The sequence below is a fragment of the Cibotium barometz genome, chromosome 42, assembly GCF_041138505.1.
Source record: "Cibotium barometz isolate CiBa-2024 chromosome 42, ASM4113850v1, whole genome shotgun sequence".
NCBI classification, from domain to species: domain Eukaryota; kingdom Viridiplantae; phylum Streptophyta; class Polypodiopsida; order Cyatheales; family Cibotiaceae; genus Cibotium; species Cibotium barometz.
Genome location: NC_141087.1, coordinates 34,702,571 through 34,717,470, shown reverse-complemented (window position 1 = coordinate 34,717,470; position 14,900 = coordinate 34,702,571).

The window sequence follows — 14,900 nt, the reverse complement described above, 5'->3', positions numbered from 1 at the left end:
CTTTGTTGCGTCCTTTCCCTTGGCACAATAGAGGTCATCCTTAGGTCTTCATCATCTCTCCATAGTCATCTCTCTTTTTCTCTCTTTTTCTCTTCTTTTTCTCTTCTTTTTCTCTTCTCAGTTCATCTCAGTAATCTTCTCTTTTTCTTTTTTCCAGTTCATCATGTGGCCAGGAAGCTCTTTAGGCTCAACTGATCTTTGGGAGTCCATCTTTCGGGACTTATATAACCTTTTGGGGCACCCTCCCAGTCCTGCGGAGTTATACGGCTACATGACGGGTACTCTAAACACCCCCCAAGAGTCGGCACTACAGACTCCAAACCACCCCAACCCCACACCTTTTGAGATTACCCCAGTGGATTCAACACAGCAGCCCAGCCAGCTACATAGCCGAGACCCTTCCCCCATGCCGTCATATGCCCCTTCCCCCATGCTGTCGGGAGGCCCTTCTGCCTCGCAGAGCCGTCGGCATACTCCCGTGCGGTCGAGACTTGGTTCTCCAGCAGCTACAGGTGGCCAGCGTACTAGCTCGACACGACACAGTAGAGCAGGCATAGTAGCAGGGAGAGTGGTGGGGGATGCATGGCACAGTGCTTTGGGAGGGGTGGTGGTGGGGATGAGAATGATTCAGATGATTATATGTACCTCCGGTACGATCTACTATGACATCACTCAGACAGGAGGCATCTTGATGGATGCACGGGGGAAGGACATCAATGCCTTCATGCACTCTGTAATTGCTAACAATTACAGAGATTGCTTTATTCACTACAAAGATCAACCAAAGAGGTTAGCTAATGATACCCTCGCTGCTGTTTGCTCTAGGTATCCTAACCCCCCCAATGTTCAGTTCACAGATAAATGGGCCAAGTCAAAGATTGTTTCGATACTTAGCAATAAAAGATCTTCGCTTAAGAGGCATGCACTAGTGGAGCTTGCCAGGCTCCAGGGAGGTCAACCACCAAGGGGCCCGCCCCACACCGCTTACAAGCATGAGTGGAAGAAAGCAATGAAGTCAGTGAAGGAGGAACCCAGTCTAAAGAACGTGGAGGCACGAAGGATCCAAATGGAGCAATATGGAAGCGTGCATTTTGGAGCAAGGGGTGTTGAATCATGGGAGGCCCAGTTTGTAAGTATCGATCTCAAATTATATAACCCCTCCGCAAATTGTGTCATCTTGCAGCTTGATATCATGGGCAGGTACCCTACTCCTGTCGAGATAGCCTACCACTGCCACCATCGCAGAGGAGATACATGGAGGCACTTCTATAATGACGGGTACATGGAGGCACTTCTGTAATGACGGGTTGATTACTGAGGAGAAGTATATCCGGGCTACTGCAATGGTGGCGGTTGGTAGGCTGTCTCGACAGGAGTAGGGTACCTGCCCACGATATCAAGCTGCAAGCTAACACAATTTTTGGAGGGGTTAGTGCAAAGAAACAACCTCCTAATAAACTACATAAACAATATAATTTGAGATTGATACTTAAAAACTGGGCCTCCCATGATTCAACACCCCCTGCTCCAAAATGCACGCTTCCATATTTCTCCATTTGGATCCTTCGTGCCTCCACGTTCTTTAGACTGGGTTCCTCCTTCGCTGACTTCATTGCTTTCTTCCACTCATGCTTGTGAGTGGTGTGGGGCGGGCCCCTTGGGTGGTTGACCTCCCTCGAGCCTGGCAAGCTCCGCTAGTGCATGCCTCTTAAGCGAAGATCTTTTATTGCTTTTATCGAAGCTAAGTATAAAATCTTTGACTTGGCCCATTTATCTATGAACTGAACATTGGGGGGTTATGATACCTAGAGCGAACACCAGCGAGGGTCTCATCAGCTACCCTCTTTGGTTGATCTTTGTAGTGAATAAAGCAATCTCTATAATTGTTAGCAATTACAGAGCGCATGAAGGCCATGATGTCCTTCCCCCGTGCATCCATCAAGATGCCTTCTGTCTGAGTGATGTCATAGTAGATCATACCATCACCCGGAGGCACGTCTAAATCATCTGAATCATTCTCGTCCCCACCACCACCCCTCCCAAAGCACTGTGCCATGCATCCCCCACCGCTCTCCCTGCTACTACGCCTGCTACTGTGTCGTGTGGAGCTAGTACGCTGGCCACCTGTAGTAGCTGCTACTATGCCTGCTACTGTGTCGTGTGGAGCTAGTACGCTGGCCACCTGTAGCTGCTGGAGAACCAAGTCTCGACTGCACGGGAGTACGCCAACGGCTCTGCGAGGCAGAAGGGCCTCCTGACGGCATGGGGGAAGGGGCATAGGATGGCATGGGGGAAGGGTCTCGGCTATGTAGCCGGCTGGGCTGTGTTGACTCCACTGGGGTAATCGCAAAAGGTGTGGGGTTGGGGTGGTTTGGAGTCTGTAGTGCCGACTCCTGGGGGGTGTTTAGAGTACCCGTCATGTAGCCGTATAACTCCGCAGGACTGGGAGAGTGCCCCAAAAGGTTATATAAGTCCCGAAAGATGGACTCCCGAAGATCAAGTGAGCCTGGAGAGCTTCCTGGCCACATGATGAACTGGAAAAAAGAAAAAGAGAAGATTACTGAGATGAACTGAGAAGAGAAAAAGAAGAGAAAAAGAGAGAAAAAGAGAGAAGGAAAGAGAGTAGAAAAGGCATGCACAACGGGGATAAAAGAGAGGAGAAAGGAGAGGAAAACAGAGGAGAAAAAGAGGGGATAAAAGAGAGAAAAAGAGAGGAGAATAGAGGAAAAAAGAGGGGGATAAAAGAGAGAAAAAGAGAGGAGAATAGAGGAAAAGAGAGGAGAGAAAAAGAGAGGAGAGGAAAAGAGAGGAGATAAGAGAGAAAAAGAGAGACGAAAAGAGAAGGAAAGAGAGGATAAAAGAGAGAAGGAAAAAGAGAGGAAAATATAGAGTGCAATCTATTTTATCAATCATGCTTTCCCTTTTCATCAATAATGCAATCCCCTTCTTCAATCATGCAATCCCCTTCTTCAATCATTAATGCAATCCCCTTCTTCAATCATGCAATCCCTTTCCATCATTCATGCAATCCCTTTCTTCATTCATGCAATCACTTATTTCCATGAAAGGAGAGGAAAAAAGAGGAGAAAAAGAGAGAAAAAGTGGGGATAAAAGAGAGGAGAAAGGAAAGGAAAAGAGAGGAGAAAAAAAGAGAAAAAGAGAGGAGGGGGAAAAAAAGAGAAAAAACACAGCATCTATATTCGCGTTTAACAGCGCGTCTACTGACGCGGCTACTTGTTTCCAACACAGAGTAGACGCGTCTATAGACGCGTTTTTAGACGTGCTCTCAGATTCGTCTATAGACGCGCTTTGACAGACAGACTATTTAAAAAAGACGAAAAGGACATGCGCCCGACGCGCCCGACACAAAAACACAGTTGTACCAAAAACATTCGTTTCAAAGAGAGCAAAGGACGAATCAAACGAGAGCAACTTTCAAAGAAGATCAACCCTAAAGAGACTTACCTTGCATAGAGGTATGGAAGCTTCTTGTCCTTCTTCAAAGCTACTTCTCTTTCTTCTCTTCCTTGTTCACCCTTTGCTTCTCTTTCTTCTCTTCCTTGTTCACCCTCTTCCCTTGTGTGCTTGGAGATGATTGTGTAAGCCTGTAGATAAGTGTGGGTGCTTGAAGATAAGTGTGGATGCTAGGCTGTGGATCTGTTAATAGCAAAGCAAGCCCGTTAAAAGTATGTGAAGAAAAGCAAGCGCGCTAAAAGTAGGTTTGCAAATAAAAACCGCGTCTACAGGAGCGGCTAATGTCGCGTCTAATATCGCATCTAAAACTGCGTTTAATTGCACGTTTACAGCAGTTTAGACGCGCCTTTAGATGCGTACCACACAGAACAGACGCGGTATTATTCGCGACACAGAGTTTTCAGATTACATATTTGATACAAGAGCAATTTTTTTGGGTTGTTTATTTGTAGGATGTCTTCATCTTCAACAAGTAGCTCCAATGAGGATGAATCCCTCCGTATCCACCATCGTGAAATGTGGTTGGAGCAAAAAATCAAATGTATGTGTGATCGATGTTGAGGAAACATGTATCGTGCATGCAGGATTACACTCAATCACATCTCAAAGTATGGAGAATGGGATGCGACCGTAAACATGGTAAGTGTTAAAGAGTTAAGGTTGATTGAGATACCTATGGATGTTCATATGTTTGAGTTATGATCCCGTTTTAATTTGATATAGAATGCAATGCCACACCCACATATGTTGCCCTATGCTCGTCTCGTGAGGAGGCAAAGCGTCGGCGATATGAGGTGGGATCTTCAGGAGGGATCGTTACGGATGCATGGAGTGATGGTGATAGTAGCCCTCCGCCATTACCTCATGAAGCTGTGGAGGAGGAGGTCTTTGATGATATGGTGCGGGATTTATATGTCCATCAATCCGAAGGGAAATCCGAAGGGAGGGATGATAGCATGGAGCAGGACGATCTTTTTACCGCAGCATTGACTCCACTGTTTGAGGGGTGCACATTCTCTGTTCTACCTGCCTCCCTTGAATTACTAAACTTGCAAACCATCTATGGATGGAGCAATGCAAGTTTGAATGCATTACTCAAGCTTTAAAGTCTATTTTGCAAACATGGTGAATTATGCTAGTGGGTCAATTACTCGAATGCTTTTCCTCATTTATGGTCTTCACGTGCAGGCTATTGTGTAAAATGCTTCCAAGGGAGAATAAATTACCGACCTCAAGAGATATGGCAAGGCAACATGTGACCTCTCTTGGAGGATTAGATTACAAGTGCATCCATGCATGCGTCAACGATTGGGTTTTGTTTCGTGGACTACATAAGGATGCAAGAGAGTGTCCTACTTGTGGAGAGACAAGATATAGAGCAGATCTCAAAACTTTGGACGTGCCTCGTAAGGTTCTGCGACATTTTCCCATAATCCCTCGCATCCAACATATGTTCAAGTGCAAATCCATTGCAGAGCTCATGTCATGGCATTCCTCCCATCGATCAACCGATGGCAAGTGGAGAACTCCCGCAGACACTCTTGCGTGGAAGCATATTGAAGACACATGGCCAAGCTTCAAGGAAGAACCTAGGAGCTTGATACTTGGATTGGGTATGGACAGTGTGAACCCATTTGGTCTCAAAAGTACCTCTTACATGGCCAGTGATATTGGTGAATTATAATCTTCCACCCTCTATGGCGATTGAGAAAGGACATGTTATGTTATCCCTTCTAATTCCAGGGAAACATAAAGTGAAAAATCCTGATGTTTATTTGGAGCCTTTGATTGACGAGCTAGAGATACTTTGGAGAGGTATCAAGGTGCATGATGTGAGCAGGCCTCCCTCGTCTCACGAGACTTCAACTGCAAAGCAATCTTGATGTGGACGATGCATGACTTCCCAGGCTATGGCGAGTGTTCAGGTAAGCATTGCACTTCTAATTATGAGTAGGCAAAGGATGTGGCACCCTAAACCCACCTTCAACTCTTAATTGCGTCTATTGTTCAGGTCCTCACTTTATCGGGTTACCATGCATGTCCTATTTGTGGTCCTTCGCTTGTTGCCGCACGGGCAGACGCATTGAATAAGGTCATCTATGAAAATCACCATCGATTTCTCCCACCTGATCATCCTAGATATGTTGCCCCTTGGAATGAAGTCCTCCCACAATCACTCAGAGCAGGAGATTGGATGAGAATTTGGGACGGTTCCATGACTCCTCCACCACTTGTGTGCTATATTGAGCCGGTAAGGGTTTGTAACTATTGTGTGCTATATTGATTGGAAATAAAGATTGCTAACACGAGCTTTTGTTTAGATACTCCATCTTTTATCGTTTACCATATTCGTCCCACCTCAAGATCAATCACCTGCTTGATCCCATGCATATCTTCAAGAATGTGGTATCTACCATTTGGGAACATTTGAATGTGACATGAGATTCCGTAGGCATAAGGGAGGATCTACGTACCACAAGGAGGATGCGTGAAGCTTGGCCACAAGAGAGACCAAATGGGCGTGTTTTTTTACCTCGTGCACCGTGGAGGTTATCAAAGTTAGAGATGGTGGCGGTGAAGCGTGCAATTATATGGCTTGAAATCTCATGATTGGCACAAGATGCTCCAAGTAAGTATTTTATGTGCATAATATCTTTTTCCTTTCAAATTTGTGAGTGAATTAGAAGCAACTAATCAACCATTCCTCGTGTGTTTAGTTCATACTACCTACTAGTCTCGTAGTGCATCGAAGGACATGAAAGATTGTATTTACAAGATGGGCGAGCTTGTGAGGTACTTTACATGATACAAAATGTGATGCGTATCAATGCTCCATGCAAGGTGTACTTTACATGATACAAAATGTGATGCGTATCAATGCTCCATGCAAGGTGTTCATATTGCTAATATGGTGTACTTTTTCATTTCTAGGTATGTGAGCTCAAAGGAAATAGATCCCATCACGCTTGAGAATGCTCGAGTTATGTCAGTGGAGGTGGTTTGTTTAGTGGAGGAGACATTTTCACGTTCTATTCTCACAAGCCAACTACATCTCATAGTGCATTTGGTGGATGAGATTGCTATATGCAGTACTATACATGCACGATGGTTGTTCTTCCTGGAGCGCTTCATGAAGACCTTGAAGGGTTTCGTGAGACAAAATGCAAGACCCGAAGGTAGCATGGCCGAGGGTTGGTTGATACAAGAGTCACTTGTATATATTTCTGAGTTTCTTATTGATGTGGATAGCTCTCTCCCACGACTATGGAGAGATGATGAAGACCTAAGGATGACCTCTATTGTGCCTCAAGGGAAAGGACGCAACAAAGTAATAGACACGGAGTTACTTAATAATACCAACCTCTATTGCGTGCTTAGTAGTGATGTGATGAAAAGATGGGTGACAAGATACGAGGATGCAAAGGCAAGAAGACAAGAAGAAAGGGACCTCTTTTGTACACACCACGGATCTCGTGTGCCACACCCTCAGTATCTAAGAGCACTTCCAAAGGATATTCATGTGGATTGGCTACTTGACGAAATGGAGAAAGCAGAGAAAGACGAGGGGATGTATATCACAATGGAAGAATGGGAGTATGCTAGGGGATGCATGAGCAAGGTTGGTATATAGAATGTTATGCATAAGTTAGGAGCTTTCAATAATTTAGATTGCTTATTTAATTGATTTTGTCTTGGTGTAGTGCACTATGTTCAATGCTATATGGTGTCAGGGCAAGCATTTTCGAACACAACAGATTGATGATAAGAGAAACACACAAGATTGTGGCATCATTGCTAGCTTTGAGGGAGCCAATGGAGCCATGGATGATTATTGTGGCATAATCCAAGATATTATTAAGCTTGACTTTCTACACTTCTTTGTGTATGTTTTGGATGTAAAGTGGTTTAAGGACGTGGTGGAAAGAGGCCCTAATGCAACAATCAAACGCCATGCAAGTGGCTTTGTAACTATTGACTCCACAAAGTTTTGGCAAAGTAAGAAGGACACACTAGTACTACCGCAAAACAATGTGAACATGTACTGTACACACATATAGAAGTACTCACTTTTAAATATTTGATACCTTCGATGCAAGGAAAATAACATGATTGTATTTGTGTTTGAATTAGGTTGTCTACTATCAACCAATGGTGGATAATAACAGATGGTGGCATGTCATACCTATTATGCCATGTTCCAAAGTGATGTATAGTACATTTACGAATATGGAGCGTATGGAGGATGATCGTGGCCATGGAGGTGATGATGACCATGATACGAGAGAGGAGGATGCTCATGAGATAGGAGATACAGATATTGAGGACATTACTCGTGAGGACGAGCCTACCATTGGTGATGTTGATTTCCATGAGCACATGAGTAGCACAAGTAGTAGTGGGTTGAATGTATTTGTAGATCTAAACACTTGTTTGGATTTTGAAGTAGATAGTTTGGCAAGGGTTGATCTCATTGAGGATGAGATTGAACCGTAGCCCATCATTGATATTGGCTAAACTATTTTACATATTGTCTCATTCTCCTCACCTCACTTAATTTTTGTATATGTGGGTTTGCAAAAAAGCATTGATGTTTTTGTTAAAATTATGTGCTTTGGTAATCATGGGTAATTTTGGGAAAGCAGTGATGTACATTTACCAGCCTACACCAAAATCTCACTTTTTGTATTCACTGTTTTGCGTCCAAATACGCATCTAATTCTCCTAATACACGCATAAATAGACACCCTAATACACGCGTAAATAGACGCACTAATACACGCGTAAATAGACGCGCTGTTAGACACAGTGTTAGATTCTCAGTGTAGACACCCTAATAGACGCGTCAATACACGCGCTAATACACGCTCTATTAGACGCGCTGTTAGACGCACCCGTAATTTCTATATTCAAGCAACGCTTATAGATGCGCCCGCTATTTTGCGCATCTATCAAGCGCGTCTATAGTTGCTTTGTGTTGTTGTTTTACAAGGATTTTAGTCAACATTGTCAAGGTAACGACATTCTTAAGCTTGCTAGACAAACACTTCATACTCATGATCTGACCTTGTTCCAATAAGAGGCATGACACTTTTGTTGTCTGACATCTCACGTTCTTCATGTTCACGTGTAGGGTGCCTTAGCTTTCAAGAGATCTGCATTCCTAACATTTTTGGATAGCAAAAAATGATAAAATTTCGTAGAAAGTTTTGCAAAAATACTTATCGCCAATTGCCTTTTTAAATGTTGGTATTGCTGGTGAAGATATGCTCAAATTTTGATGCTAAAAAAATCTTCAATCATGACATGTATGCTAAGGGGCATGGAATGTAGAAGTAGGAATACCTTGTTGATTGTTGATAATGCCTTCTTGTGGAACACGAGAACACACCTTTAAAAATCTAGAAAATTTCCCCCTCTTTTTGTGGTTGTCGGGCAATGGCCAGGGAAGGTCCACACTCCAACATGATGTCGGAAAAGTCCTTGCAAAATTTGATGTCGTTTAGATGAAGTCTTGGGCCCCAAGTTGCTTGTTATGTGAACAAGCCTTAAGAGCTTTTTAATTTTGGAAAATTGGAGTGTAAATGTGAATTTAGCTTGAGTGGTAATGAAGAAGATGAAGAGAAATCAGCATAAGGGCATGTGCACCATGGGAGGCTTCCTTGTTGGTCGCCTGAGCTCCAAGCTTGATTGGATGGTGGTTTTGAGTTGCGAAGATGATGGCAGACCTACCTCTAGCTTTACTTTGCCACACGATTCCCTTGATTAGAGAAAACCATAAGAAGAGGGCGAGTGTTTTGCCATGGCCATGAGGATGGTTTCACATAGCCCCTATTCACCCATAGCCATGAGTGGTTTTGCCATGGCCATGAATGATGGATGCACATAGCCCCTATTCACCCATAGCTTGCCTTGTGAAGGAAGTAGGCTACTTTGCTTTCCCATGCCCAATCACCTACGCTCTAATACGTACACTACAAGACAATGCTGCCATACATGCATTTCATACACGCGATAAATTACGAACGCGTGTATGGTCGTGCCTGTATTTGAATAGAATCGGGCGCGTGTATTTTAGCATTTAAGTTCGCGTGTATGTTTGCATTTATCAACGCGTGTATAAACGCGTTTATATACACGCAGTAATACACGCATCTATACACGGTAATATTCACGGATTAATACACGCTATTATACACGGATTAATACACGCCACTATACACGGATTAATACACGCATGGCAGAGAAAAACTGAAGAAAAACTGAATTCCTTTACAAAATTAAAAACTATTTTCTTTAAACCATCTCATAGTACATTATAGTATACATCATTACACAATCCCACTACATGCATTTACAACAATGAAATATATTCAAAAATAAATCGTGCATATGAGATGATAGAAATGTCATCAATTTAGAACGTACAGTGTGACAGATTGGTTAGGGTTCGATCTCATCTTCAATAAGATCCATCCTTGCCAAACGATCAACATCAATATCCATTTGATCAATTTGTAAGGCTACGATTAAATTTATTCCACTATCGATATTCTGTACTCCATTGATAATGGTATCGATGTCCTGATCATCCTCATCAACATCACCATCATCCTCAATGGTAGGGTCATTCTCATGATCATGAGAAATGGCATGCTCATCCTCATTATCATGATCATCTCTTATTTCTTGATCATCGATCACAACATCTTCAATGGCATGTTCGACATCATCTTCATTGCGGCTTGTTACATCCTCCATATGCTCCATATCAGTGAATGTATTATACATCACTTTGGAACGTGGTGCAATAGGGATGACGTACCACCATTTGATGTCATGTACCATTGGTAGATAGATAACCTACTCAAATACACATAGTACAGTAATTAATTAGCATATCAAAAGTCAAGGGGTACGCGAGCTTAGATATATATGTACATGAAACACATTAGTAAAAAAATGCATACCTGCTCACATTGTTGTGGCAATACGAGCCTATCTTTCTTTGTTTGCCAGAACTTTGTAGAGTCAATAGTTACATATCCACTTGCATGGCGTTTTATCGTTGCATCAGGCCCTTTTTCCACCACGTTCATTTGCCATTTGACATCCAAAACATACACAAAGAAGCGACGAAAGTCAAGCCTAAATATGTCTTGGATTATGCCACAATAATCATCCATTTTTCCATTAGCTCCCTCAAAGCTACTAATGACACCGCAATCTTGTGTATTTCTCTTTTCATCAATTCTTTGTGTTTGAAAATGCTTGCCTTCACACCATATAGCATTGAACATAGTGCACTGGACCAAAATAGAAGTAATATTTGTGTAAGCAATGTGAATAAATATTAAAAGCAAATCACTTACAACTAATGCAAAACATTAGTTCTATGTACCTTTGACATGCATCCTCGTGCATACTCCCATTCTTCCGCCATGATATGCAGCCCCTCGTCGCTCTCTGCTCTCTCCATTTCCTCATGCAACCAATCAACATGGATATCATTAGGAAGTGTTGCTAGATGCTTAGGGTACGCCTTCCGAGAGCCATGTTGCCTCCGAAAGAGAGCTCTTTCTGCTTGCCTTTTTGTCTTTGCATCCTCATATCTTGTAACCCATCTGCTCATCACATCACTATTAAGGATACAAGTGAAATTGAGATCATCAATCAATGTTCTGTCAATTACTTTACTCTGTCCTTTTCCTTGAGGCACAATAGAGGTCATCCTCAAGTCCTCTTCATTGCTCCATAGTCGTGGCAAAGAGCTGTCCACCTGACCAAGAAATTCTGAAATATATACAAGAGACTCTTGTATCAACCAACCCTCGGCCATGCTTCCTTCAGGCCTTGCACTTTGCCTCACAAAGTCTTTTAAGGTCTTCATGAAGCGCTCTAGGAAGAACATCCAGCGTGCATGCACAGTACCACATAAAGCAATTTCGTCCACTAAATGCACAATGAGATGTAGTTGACTTGTGAGAATGGTTCGCGGAAAAGTCTCCTCTACCAAACAAACCACCTCCACTGCCATAACACGCGCATCATCCAACGTGGCTGGATCAATTGCTTTGGAACTAACATATCTGAAAAATAAATAAATAGTACGTTATACCTCATGCACGTTCATTTTGCAAGGTATAATGAAGGGTGATCTGAGCATGGGTTTTACATACCTCACAAGCTCGCCCATCTTATAAATACATTTTTTCAAACTCTTATTTGCACAATGGTCGATGCTAGTAGGTAGTATGAACTGCGCACATAAGAGCACATGTATGTATGGTTTATGGCATTACAAAATTTAATTTCAACGTACGTACAAGACTTGGAAAACACTTACTTGAAGCATCTTGTGCCAATCGTGGGACTTCAACCCATATAGTTGCTCAACGCCTCTTTTCTTAGTGGTTGTAAAGGCTCCCTTCAATGATCTCATGCATCCAGTGGGAGTACGCAAAGTGGTGATGGCCTGCTTTACCTGCTTCTCCTCTTTCTTTGATATAATCCATGGTGCAGGCGGAAGACGAACGTGCCCACCCACCTCTCGTGGCCAAGCTTGACGCATACGTCCCCTGCGACCCACAAGTCCTCACGTACGCTAACATTGTCTCGTTTACCAATAATATGTTCCCAAATACCAGATCCCACATTCTTGAAGATGTGCATGGGATCAAGAAGATAGTTGATCGTAAGATGGGTCCAATATGGCAGCCGAAAAAAAATGGAGTACCTACACAAGGGATTGCTCTATGTGACCTTTAATCCAATTAGAGACTACACAAAACAAGATTAAAAAAACATCACTATACCTGTTCATGCCATCTGGAGGAAGAATAGTTGTAGACTCCCAAATACGCTTCCAATCTTTTGCACGAAGTGTTTGTGGAGGAATGTTACTCTTACTAGCAACATATTTAGGATGATCTGAGGGGAGAAATCGATGATGATTATCGAATATAGTCTTACACAAACCATCAGCATACTCATGTACTAACGAAGGGCCACAAACAGGACATGCATGTTTACCCGATGTTTTCAAACCTGTTAAAATATAAATAAAAGTTAGAATAATAAAGTCAAACCGTCTAATTAATATATATAGCCAATAGTAATAAAGTAGGGAGGTAATTAGAATTCTTACCAGAACAATCGCTGTATCCTAGAAAGTCATGCATTGTCCACATCAACACTGCTTTTAAGTCGAAGTGTCGAGAGGAGGGAGGCCTACTAATGTCCACCACCGCAACACCTCTCCATAGTTCCTCCAACTCATCAATCAATGGTTCAAGATAAACATCCATATGCTTGACTTTATGTTTCCCTGGAATTAGAAGGGATAACATAAGATGTCCCTTCTTGATCACCATTGATGGTGGAAGGTTGTAATTCACCAACACAACTGGCCACACGCTGTATGCGGTGCTTTTGAAACCAAATGGATTCACTCCATCCATACCCAGGCCAAGTCTCAAGTTTCTGGGCTCTGTTTTAAAGCTGGGCCACTCATCTTCAATATGCTTCCAAGCAGGAGTGTCTGCAGGAATTCTCCACATGCCATCATCCGATCGATGTGAGGAATGCCATGACATGAGCTCTGCTATGGATTTGCACTTGAACATGTGTTTGATGCGAGGAATTATAGGAAAGTGTCGTAAGACTTTACGAGGTACATCAAAACTCTTCATATCTGTTCTGTACCTTGCTTCACCACAAGTGGGACAGTGTAGAGCCTCCTTATGCGTCCCACGAAAGAGAATGCAATCATTGACGCATGCATGTATTTTATCATAATCCAGTCCTCCAAGAGATGTCACATAGCGCCTCGCTATGTCTCTTGAGGTGGGTAGTCTATTTTCCTTTGGAAGCATGTTTGATAATAGCCTGCATCCAATATCATCAATTATAATTAGTCTTAAATCCTAAACCTTAAACCACTAATTCAAATTTGTAAGTTAGAATGCTTACTTCAACAATGCGTCAAGACTTGCATTGCTCCATCCATAAACTGTTTGTATATTAAGTAGTTCAAGTGAAGCACGTAAAACAGAGAATGTGCACTCTTCAAACACCGGTGTCGATGAAGCCTTATAAAGATGCTCTTGTTCCATATCATCGTCGTCCATACCTTTGGGATCATCCTTAAAAAGATTCCGCACCATATCATCAAGCACCTCCTCTTCCACAACTTCGTGGGGTGCAGGGCTATTGTCATCCCTTTCCCACTCATCTCTGACAATAGATCCTGAAGCTCTAGTATCATCTCGTCGATGCTTTACGTGCTCTCGTCGCGCGTAGGGTACCATGTTAGGGTGTGGTACTGCATCCTGCTTCAATTAGAGTTTATATATTACAACTCTATTAATTTAATTTGGATACCATGAGTCATTTGAATACCATCAATTTACATCTACTCACCTCTAAACCTGTTTGATTCCATTCTCCATACATGGAGATGTGATTCAAGGTAATTCGACGTACTCATACAATGCATCCTTGACATCGATTACATATACATTTGATCCGTTGTCCCAACCACACATCGCGATTACGATGACGCATTGTCTCATCTTCCCCATAACTGCTGGAAGAGGTTGATGACATCCTGTCTACAAACCAGAAAACACAAAATCATAATATGTTTTTAATGAAAGTACAAAAATCGCGTGTATTGACGCGGCTATTTCCTAAAAATTGCGTGTATTCACGCGGCTACTTCCTAAAAATCGCGTGTATTAACGCGAGTAATTTCTGCAAAACGCGTGTATTAACGCAGCTAAAATACTATACACGCGAATATACACGCGTTTATAAACATGACGGTATGTTTAAACTAAAAATAGCCCGCCTTCCCCAAATATAGATTTTGAACTAACATATCAACACTACTTGCGTTTTCGCCTGTTTTCGCCTCTTCCAACAGCAAGGAGGGAGCAGAGAAAGGAGCACACACGAGAGAAGGAGGGAGCAGAGAAGGAGCAGAGAAGACTCACTTTTTCAGAGGTGAGTCACTTTGTCCTGTGCCTTGTCTTTTTCCTCAGATTTGTTTATGCTATTTGCTCTTTGCTTTTTGGGTTTGTCTCCGTCCTTTTGCTTCTGTGCACACGATTGGGTGAATGATTCTGACAGGGGCGACAATGGTCCTTTTATAAGGACACTTTGTCTTTGTGGGGGGGTCGGTCCTTTTGAAAAATTTTTTCGTAGGTCGCATGTAGAAACGCGTGTAAAAGCGCGTGTAATCTGTCTGCAGAGTCTGTTCACGCGGGTATACACGCGTTTCTGGACGGGTGTATAAACGCGTTTTTTGACGGGTGTATACACGCGTTTCTGCACGGGTGTATACACGAGACTGCGTTTCAGAATTCATGATTTGCAGGCAACACAACTGACTTGAATGATGATATTTGTGTGAGTCAAGAGACAGC